The sequence below is a fragment of the Hippocampus comes genome, unplaced genomic scaffold (genome assembly GCF_001891065.2).
Source record: "Hippocampus comes isolate QL1 unplaced genomic scaffold, H_comes_QL1_v1.1 scaffold7, whole genome shotgun sequence".
Taxonomy (NCBI): Eukaryota; Metazoa; Chordata; class Actinopteri; order Syngnathiformes; family Syngnathidae; genus Hippocampus; species Hippocampus comes.
The window spans coordinates 5,324,597-5,335,315 of NW_017842060.1; positions in this window are offsets into that span (position 1 = coordinate 5,324,597).

Genomic DNA, 10,719 nt, shown 5'->3' on the forward strand with positions numbered 1-10,719 from the left:
CTGAGGGGATCCAAAGAGATGAGGTCAATGTCTCAATGTTGTTTGTGTTTGGGTGTAATTCCACTTTCGGCCACTAGGTTGTGGCACTGTGTGTAAAACAGTAAATTTGAAAGACAAAGAAGAGAAAACAGGAAGTGTCAGCCTCATTTTTGTTGAGGAGATTCGAAAGAGATGAGGTCAGTATCTCAATCCTCCAACATCTTTCGTTTTATGTCTACAGAAAGTGACATCATGTCATCTTTGGACACGATTATGCATCTATCCCCATTGTTACAGACTGTATGTCCGGTTCTGCGCTCCTGCCATAGAGGCAAAGCGGTAGCTGACAAACGAGCAGAGCTGCGGTTTGCACTGGGCAGCCTCTAAATGTCAATTGACACGAAAAGTGAGCAGCCAACCAAAGACATGTATGGCCAAAATGCTGCTAGCTTTCTCCTCAGGATCATGTTTGCGGAATTTTTCCATCCGTTTAGATGTCGCTTGCCCCAGTCAGGGTGATCATTAAGCCGTATTGTCTTTGGCCGGTGGTAGTTGAACAGTCGCGTCTGTAGAAGTCATCAGCAGGCTGCAGCTGACTGAGACTGTCTTTGTTGATCGATGAACATGATACATGACCAAATGTCTGTTCAATGGAAGTACAGTTTTTCGTGGCCTAAAAAAGTACCAGTACTGTACAAAATTTGTGTAAATAATCGTAAAAAAAGCTTGACGCTGTTTTTTTTATCCAAACGTGCCTCGTTTGTGCTTGGGGGGAGATGGGGGTTAATGGCATGCAACTGTGCACTTTCACGCTGAAACCGATTATGCCCAGTACCGTACAAAATTCGTGTAAATAATCGTAAAAAAAAAGCTTGACACTGTTTTTTTTATCCAAACGTGCCTCGTTTGTGCTTGGGGGGAGATGGGGGTTAATGGCATGCAACTGTGCACTTTCACGCTGAAACCGATTATTTTTCTATTTACTCAAAAATAATCGTAAAAAAAAAGCTTGACACTGTTTTTTTTATCCAAACGTGCCTCGTTTGTGCTTGGGGGGAGAGGGGGGTTAATGGCATGCAACTGTCCATTTTTGCAACAGGTTTGTGACAAATCTAAATATGGGTTGGGGGTGTTCTGAATACTTTTCGAATGCACTCTTATGATGGTGACACTTTCACGCTGAAACCGATTATTTTTCTATTTACTCAAAAAAATTGTTCCGATAGCAATCCATCATTTAAAAAACAAACACGAAAACCGATATCATCAGCGATGACATCATCGGGGCCAAGTTTTGAGGAAGAAGAATCTCAAACGCTCATTCTTCGTCACTGTGATCTCAAAATGAGGTTACAAATGGGGAAAAATACATTTCTGTTCTGGTGGGGACCGGGAAATTGAATCAACTTGGAACAACAAATAAAACTCTGCTGGCTTTGTAATTCGAATCCTACAGGATACAAAAACATATTCTGAATACATCATATTACGGCAAACAACTGGCGAGCACATCCGCTTCACAGTTCGGAAGTTCTGGGCTTGAATCCTATCGAACAATGTCAGGCGAAGGACAACCGCTCAACATGACATCTGCGTTGTTTCTGGTGGGGACCACCGGGAAATTGAATCAACTTAGAACAACAAATAAAACTCTGCTGGCTTTGTAATTCGAATCCTACAGGATACAAAAACATATTCATGAATACATGATATTACGGGAAAAAACAACTGGCGAGCACATCCGCTTCACAGTTCAGAAGTTCTGGGCTTGAATCCTATCGAACAGTGTCAGGCGAAGGACAACCGCTCAACATGACATCTGCGTTGACTGATTTTGAAGAATCTGTCAGTCGGCGTTTGCCTGGTCTCTCTACCGGTTCCGACTTCAACTCATGTTCAAGTGCTAACGAGCGATGGCTTCCATGTCGCACGACACACGTGTTATTGAGTCCCTCTGTGCGAGAGGGGTCAAGGTGACAAAAGGTCGGCTTTGAAGTGGGTGGCCCAGGCTTGGGGTCCTGTCACGGAAAAAAAAAAAGGTCAGTCATGTTGAAGGGGGCGGGCAGAGAGAGGGGGAGCTGTCCGTCACACTTCTGCCATGATTCAAGACTCAAGGTCAGGTGACTTTTTGACCCGTCGCCTTGACTTCACATGGTGACCAAGACAAGACCAAACATAGCCGCTGCATTCCGATCACTTGCACAAAACGGTAATGCCTCGAGTTAAGAATTTAATTTGCGCCCTGACAACCCCCTGTCATTCAAAATGCTCTTATCTCAAATCATCTCTCCTCAGTGAAGTGAATGGAAATGCCATGAATGCATCCCAGTCCCCCCCAAAAAACAACAGCAGCACAAATGTTTGTAAAACATTTTGTTTCCTTGAGATATAAGTGACCTAACTTGCGTGTTTTTTCAAGATGCGAGCCATCATTTGAATGTTTTTTTTCTTCTTTTCGTCTTGCAAGTGCCAACTCAAGATATGAGCACGACTGTGCGGTGGCAACAAATTCACGTACAGGATTGGAGGAGTGGTGGTCATGGCTTTATTGTTTTGGCAAAGAAGCATTAACTTAGACCAGTGGTTCTTAACCTTGTTCGTGGTACTGAACCCAACCAGTTCAGATGCACGTTCACCGAACCCTTCATTAGTGAAAAATAAAAAATATGATTTTTTTTTTTTTTTTTTACAAATTCAAGACATTAAAAAAAAAAACACATTTATTAAAAACGGAAAAAAGTAAATAAAATTACATGGCATAAGTATAATTTTTTTTAAAAAAAATTATGACGTACTATCACGACAGTCACACGGTGACAACTGAGCGAACTAAATTTCCCGCAGCACTGAGTGGACAAGCAATGTCATGATCATCTGTAGCCAGTGATGGACAAGCGGGTGTGTCATAACTAATTGACATCTTGAGTCGGGTATGTTTTAACTTCCACGGCAGAGGCTCCGTCGAACCCCTGAGACTGATTCACCGAACCCCTGGGGTTCAATCGAACCCAGGTTAAGAACAACTGACTTAGAATGTTATGGCTGCAAAATGTTCTCAAGAAGCTGACAGGTGGGAAAAAAAGCAAGTTGAGGAATGCTCATCAAACACCTATTTGGAACATCCCACAGGTGAACAGGCAGACTGGAAACAGGTGTCCGCCGTGATTTCGTATGAAAAGAGCTTCCCTGAATTGCTCATTCACTCGCAAGCAAAGATGGTCTGAGGTTCACCTCATTTTTCCACTTTCAAGTAAATCGTCCTTGAATTGTATCACACTCCCCTCTCGTGTCGAGATACGTATTGAATCGTCTTTTATCGGAGAGATGCACTCCCAAGAAAACGGTGACAGAAGACTGAAGTGTGTCTTCTTGTACTGCATGACCACACAGTACAGTCTTCCAACGCTACTGCGCAAACGAGTTCATTTTGTGCCGTTCGTATCCTCGAAATGTGGCATGTGGGGACCGTTGAAAATCCGTTGGGCCCCCTGTAATGTTTTGAGTTCATCATGCAGCGCCTTTGTCTGAGAACACTCCTTCGCAGAGAGGCAGGGGGGCACGCAGCGGGCATGTTTGTGATTAAACCTGGCGAGGTACGGCGTGGAGGATTGCCATCGTGTTTTCACAGGCTTCTTTCCGCCTGTCACTCAGCACTCCGTGCGTATTCTAATCCGAGCAAAGACAGCGAGTAATGGGGAAAACATTTGCCGCGGGAGATCCGCTCGCACTCTTCCTGTGAGCTTGTAGCAAGAAGGGAAAAGAGTCGGTGTCGCGTTGACAGGTTTGAAGAATATCATGACTCAGGAAACATAGTTAAAACTCTTATCTTCCATCACATCAAAGTCCAATCGTTGACATGACAATGCAGCAGTTCACGATCATTACCTATCTAATAACGTGACAAAAACTGAAAAAAACGTTCAAGAAAATACATGGTCCTCACCCGAGATTCTGATTATGTGTCGGCAAAAATCCATTCGCTTTTGCTTGCTGAGTTGGCGGCTAGCAAGTTGTTGTCGCTATGGAAGTGGCAAATTCCTTGTATATTCTTACATATTTGGCCAATCAATTTCATTCTCATTCTCTTTTCTTCATCGAATACTGACTTCCAACCTGTAATCATTTTCTAATTTCTAATTTCTCATTTGTACTCAAAACCTGGGTACACCTAAAAAACTAAACTGCTGCAGTCTGTTTGTCCGTACGGTTGTTTACAAGATGGAAAGTCATAAATGAGCAGTGTCAGACTCTAAACCCTGTTGAAGAACTTCATCTATAGAAGACTCTGGTAGTGAATGGGTTAGTGATATGATACCGTGTAAGAATTACAAAATAATCTCAACATTTTGGTTGCTGATTAATCATGTCTTCAATCAAGCAATTGAGGCAAAACAAATTGCACTACACGTTTCAACCAGCAGAGGCGCTGTTTATTCACTCTCCACTGCTTTTAAAAGAAGAGGAACATGACATCAACCGTATGCGAACCACTGCCATGCTACGGCACTCCTCCTACAGGTAGCCTTAGTCTGCTCGAAACTGCTTTGCTGTGTAAACAGGAATTGATAACATTCAGATGTTTTTGCATTCCCTCCAAAAAGACACTTGATTGCAAGCTCGGTGCCTTAACTTCAACTTGAATTTGACCTTACCTGAACTGACCACTGCCACCAGTTGGTAGGGAGGGTAACTACATGCCTGAATGAGTTTAAGGGTTTGTTTGTGTGTGTGTGTGTGTGTGTGTGTGTGTGTGTGTGTGTGTGTGTGTGTGTGTGTGTGTGTGTGTGTGTTTTTAACGATATACGACCACCATGTTAATGGCTTTATACACTCAAGTGAGCAAAGATTAACTGCACAGTGTGTGTGTGTATGTGTGTGTGTGTGTGTGTGAGGGTGGGGTGGGGGTGGGGGTTGGTAGGGTGGCTGAGTGGCAGCATAGCTGACCTTGTGTGCCTGGTCTCCCAGGGCAAAGCCATTGTGCTCTCGCACCTGCTGGTCGACTCGATATTAAAACATTTCATCGCAGTGAGTCAAGTCAATCCAGGCAGTCTTTGTCTTTGTGTTTGAGCAGGCAAAAGTCGCTTATTTGTTCAAAAGCCTCTTGAGGATTTTCTCCACTTCAGGGAAGTGGTTGTCAGTCAACAAGCTCAAAGTAGCAAACACCCGAAGGGCCAGATGGGAAAATGTAAAGGCCCTTTTAGCTTTTCCACACCGAGGCACTTGGATGGTCTGCCATCTTGCCAGTTAAGTTTGGATACTATTTAGCTGTATGATATCAAAGAATCGATTATATAAGTAAAATATGGTATTTGATATACATGGATTACTTTCACACCACAGCACACAATCACCACGACCGTGTCCATTGTAAGGGTATCACGAAATAAAATGCACACCTCAACCAATCTTGCCCAACACACTCATCATCCAAAGAGGAACAAATCAAAGTACAAAGCAACAATTAGAACGGTAAAAGAATTAACACCGGGACTGCCAGGATTTCAAAACGATATTCACCCTTACCCGCACCGTGATTTTGACAGCTCGCGCTCTGACCATGACGTCAACGCCTAAAATGTTTATCTCGCAGCTTGAATGTTTAACCCTTTCAGGGACAGCTTATCATGTTATCATTATTGGTGCATGAAAGGGTTAATAAAGGTATTTTGTGAATTAAAATTTGTTTGTGAGTATCTTTAAATGCAAGTTACGTCATATAAATGAATGAGAAAGATTTGATGGAGCGCCCTCTCGCAGCTCCGTGGGGGTCAGCTGTTCGAAAATATATGTCAACAAGCACCACGTAAGGTCATTATTTTACTGATTTCAACTGCCTCGCATGCAATGCCCATCATGTCGTGACTGTCTATCATATCTAACATCCTTTTTTTTTTTTTTTTACAACACGCGAAATGGCTCCTCTTGGCCGCGGCAGTAGGATTTTTTTTTTTTTTTTTACTCAGAATCTCTGCGTGTCAGCTGAGCAGATGTAATCCCTCCTCTACTCTGTAAGATTCTTTTTTTTTTTGTTTGTTTTAATTGATCATTGTGACCAGGAGACTTTCTCAAAGCAGCCGCTAGTTGCGATGGAAATCTGCCGGCGCCATCCCAGCGCAACGTGAGTAAGATTAGCCGAGCCGACAAAATATCTCGAAAATTACGCTCAGCAAAACGTTGTGTTTCGTGTCGCCAACAAGCTCTAAAGTAGCAATACGTTCCAAAGTTTTTAGCCACAAGAAAAACTACAACTGAAAAATCAGCGTTCGCTACCCGCGCAGACACTCGCAAACCGTTGCCCGTCACTTGGATTTTAGAATTGTTCCTGTGTTGTATTGTGGCCTCGGCGCGAAAGAAAGCCTGCGGAGAGAGCTCTAAGTGGCGATTAAATCTTTGAGGTTTTCTCTGTTGACTTCGCGTGAGCCGTTGTAACGTCAGGCTTTGTTAAAACATGCTTCACATCAGCTGAATTCAATTTTCCAGTTTGCTTTCCATTCATGACAGGAGAGGGGCAAGGCCATACATTCGGTTCCCTGTCGGCTTGACACACCTTAACGAAAAGGCAGGCAAATTGAGGACGACGCAAGCGGGTGGCAAACAAACGCGTGTAGTGAACATGCCGGAAAGTGCGCGCAGAATGGGGGTGGGGGGGGGGGGGGAGTTGTAATTAAAGATGACAAGGGAGGCTGGCATAACTTACTGAAAATAGTAAAACACTGGCGCTTTAAAGTGGCTCTGGAGAGGAACTGACTTGGGGGGGTCAGAGGTGGTGTGTTGAAAGGTAAAAGGTCAAGGGGGAATGAGCCCTGCGGCAGTTTTAAGTTTGTTCTGAGTGGGGCAATTTACAGCTCCCCCCCCCGCCCCCCCCCCGCACCCTCCAAAAAAGGCAGCTAAAGAAGTATGACATTGTTCTAAATGGATGTCAGAACATTTTTTTGCACTCGTGTGACTTTCATTGTTTTGTTTTGTTTTGTTTTCATTGGTGATTTGATCTTGTTGATTTGTTGTTCTTTGTCTCTGCAAGCGCGTTTATTTTGATTTTGCCTCTGGTTGTGGATGAGTTAAAACGATTCTAATAAATTGCACCAGGGGTGGCCCGGTCGGCCAGCGGTTAGCGCGTCGACCTCACAGTGCAGAGTTCGTGGGTTCGATCCCGGCTCCGGCCTTTCCTGTGTGGGGTTAGCATGTTCTCCACGCTCTCCGTGCCTGAGTGGGTTTTCTCCAGGTACTCCGGTTTCCTCCCACATTCCAAAAACATGCATGGCAGGCTGATTGAACACTCTAAATTGTCCTGAGGTGTGAGGGTGAGCGCGGATGGTTGTTCGTCTCTGTGTGCCCTGCGATTGGCTGGCAACCGGTTTGGGGTATTCCCCGCCTACTGCCCGAAGACGGCTGGGATAGGCTCCAGCACCCCCCGCCACCCTTGTGAGGATAAAGCAGTTCAGAAAATGGATGGATGGATGGATGGATAAATTGCACCATTGAAATCCCCAAATCCAAAGTTCTAACCGAGACTGTCCCTTTACAAGCGCTACGACGTTGTGCAACTACAACTCTTAGTTGCGTGTCACTGTCATGCAATGTCTCATGTGGGCGCAACTGGATGCATTTATCTCCTGTGTGAGAGTCTCCTTCACTCTCAGATGATGGTGACACAGTTGAGGTTCGCTTTAATGCCAAATTGTGGTTTTCTTAAGCCGCAGCAGTAAACATTTACAAACTGTGAATGCCGTTGAACAAGAAACGTTCACCGAAATGTGCTCGTTAAATTAAAACCATGACAGTGGGACTGGGCGATACAGCCTTGAAATAAAATGTATGACCCCCCCCCCCATCTCTTACAATACAGGTAAACAGGGTTTAACCTCAATCTCATTGTTCCACATGCATGACTGCACCTTCCCATGTTGGCGAACACATGGCTGACAGCCCGTTGCTCATATTAAGTCGGGTGTGTTATGTTTTGCAGAGCGAGCCGGCAAAGGTTGTTAATCCTGCTCTCTGCTGTCATGCCACCTCTTATCACAACATCGCCCTACCCTGGCCCTTGGGGCCTGGAGATGGGCCAAAGACTCGCAAAAAGACCTGACATCCCTTCTAAAAAGTATTGGGGCAATTACAGGAAATAATGGAGTCAGTCAGTGAGTGACCCACAATTTGCTCACTTTTTTTATTTTTTTTTTTAATGGCAGTCCGAGACTTCAGATTCATGCCTCAAAGAGCATGGAAGTCATTAAGGGTCTTGGGTAATAAGGGACCTTTGGCTTTCACCTGCCAATTAAAGCTAATTCAAGTAAACGTTGGGTCGTCTTTCAAAGCGTAACAGCGGACTATGTCTTCATTCATTGGGTTTGCCTCAGAAGAAACTAAGACAAAACAACCAGTTTTCAGATTCTCTCAACTCAATTGTATTTTATAGAGCACTTTAAAACAACCACCACCGTATACAAAGTGCTATACATGGAGATAAAATAATTAAAACAACAAAAAAACAATAAATTAAGAACAAAGACTGGGGAAAGCACAAAAGGAGTCAAACTAAAAATCAGTGACAAAGGCATGAGTTACTGTCTCAAAGTGCTCATGAGAAAGGAGAGGTTTTACTTCAGCCAGCTGCCCTAAAATGAAAGAAGCTGGATTTAACAACGGCACCAATTTGCCGGTGCAATTTAAAATCACTGTCCAGTTTCAGACCCAAGTTCGAGACTGTTGTGTTAAAATAAGGAGCCAGGGGCCCAGGTCCATAGGATGGGATGTGCAACAGCCACTGGGACCAGACACTATCTCTTTTGTCTTCTTTTCAGTGAAATTCAAGAAATTGGCCTCAATGAGAAAGCGTCTTTTTTGCTCAGCGGGACGTAGATCTGACAGTCATCTGCATAGCAGTGGAAAGAAATAACATGTTTCCTTGAGATAGAACCCAATGGGAGCAGATAAAGTGAGAACAGCACAGGCCCCAGAATTGAGCCCTGTGGAACACCACACGACAGTGGGGCAGTTTGTGACTCAGAGTGACCAAGGCTGACACAAAAGGTTCTGTCAGCTAAATAGGACCTAAACCACTCATAGGCGCTACCACCAATGCCCACTAGGTGCTGCAAATGAGCCAACAGAATACTCTGAATCCACTGTATCGAATGCTGCAGTTAAATCCAAATTTACCGACCATCATTCACTTAAAAAGGTAATCCAATTTGATCCCAGTGTTCATTGTTAATAATGCACACACTGTAAATGGATTTGTGTAAAGGTTTACATTCATATTACGGGAAATGTGAAACACAACAGTATTTGTTTATTCTTCTATTATTAGCACTTTTTTTTTTTTTTTTTTTTTTTTTTAAAGAGGACCACGGGCTGGTGTCAATCCCAGTTGATATCAGCCTAAAGGCCATTCAGGGTTGACGTGCAAAGACAAGCAAGCAGTCAAACACATCCACGCCCGGAGGCCATTTAGAGCCGGCAATTAGGCTCAACAGCGTGGTTTTAAGTGGTTCCTGAAGGGAAGCCGCTCAGCAACGGAATGCCCAACTTTAGTCACTTGTTCACCAACCGTTGTTTTGTTTGGCATGGAAAGATTTGGCTTGATAAGCCGCGATGTGACAGATGTGTTGATTACCTTACTTCCTCCCGTCATGGGCTGCAGATAGAACCAAGTATCCATGGCCTGTAGGGCTTTGCCCATGTCTATTTTATTTGTCTAGTGATAAGAGTGATTAGTTTCAAAATACCGTGGGATATGATGGGGGACAGGTTGTAAAGACAAAAATCCCTCATATATGTTTTATAGATCTTTTTTTTTAATGCTAGAGGGTGTATTTACACCAGAAAAGTCTTTTGGTATGCTTGTTTGGTCCGGACCAAAAGCGGACCTAATTTTTTTTAGTTTTGGTGTGGTTCACATTGTAATTTTTGCAAGTGAATTTTGTTCGTTGTAGGACTGAACCCAGCCGATTTGATTCCCGGCCAAATGAAACGTCTCCCCTCATTCCCTTGTGGTCTACTTTGTGGAAGCATAACAGACTCACTGGAGTCCGTGCAGGAGATATGTGCGTGCAAAGCACGTTTACGGGAAACGACGTGAACCTATCCACGCGAGAATGAGACAAAGTTGACCACTGCAAAAGTGACTGTGTGTGACAACCTTCCCCCCACAAGTTCGATACAATGCTGATGTCAAATTTACCTTGCTCATCTGACGTACTAAAAGGGAATGAACGACTTTTTTTTAGGGTTCCAAAACAGTCTTGAGGATGTCGTGGGACTGCAATTCATGGTGCCACGATAGTAGTTTGTCTTCATTGATAAAATACAAGTCATCCGCATGATGGCAGTCTTATGGTTTAGTTTTCATTATTAAAACGATCTGTCTGCAGTGCTCTTTTAACCTCTGCTTTCTTTATCGGTGCAGCCCCCAAGAGGGCTCTGCTACATCTATTACTACCAGATGATTGTTCCCATAATTGGAGCCCCATCGAGCAGCCCCGGCACCTCGAAATAGTCTGTGTGTAAGAAGATCTTTTAAACAGGAAGCACATTACGCCACATGTCTGAAATAGGTTGATTATACTTTTGACCAAATGACACAATGTCCCAATTTGCACCGAAAGCATGTTGCTTTGATTCCCTGATTGGACCATTTTCTTGATTTAAACATAATGTTCGGTTACGTTGAAGAAGCCAATGATGCATTCACAAGAAAACCACAAATGGTAAAAAAAAACCAAAACAAAACAAAAAAAA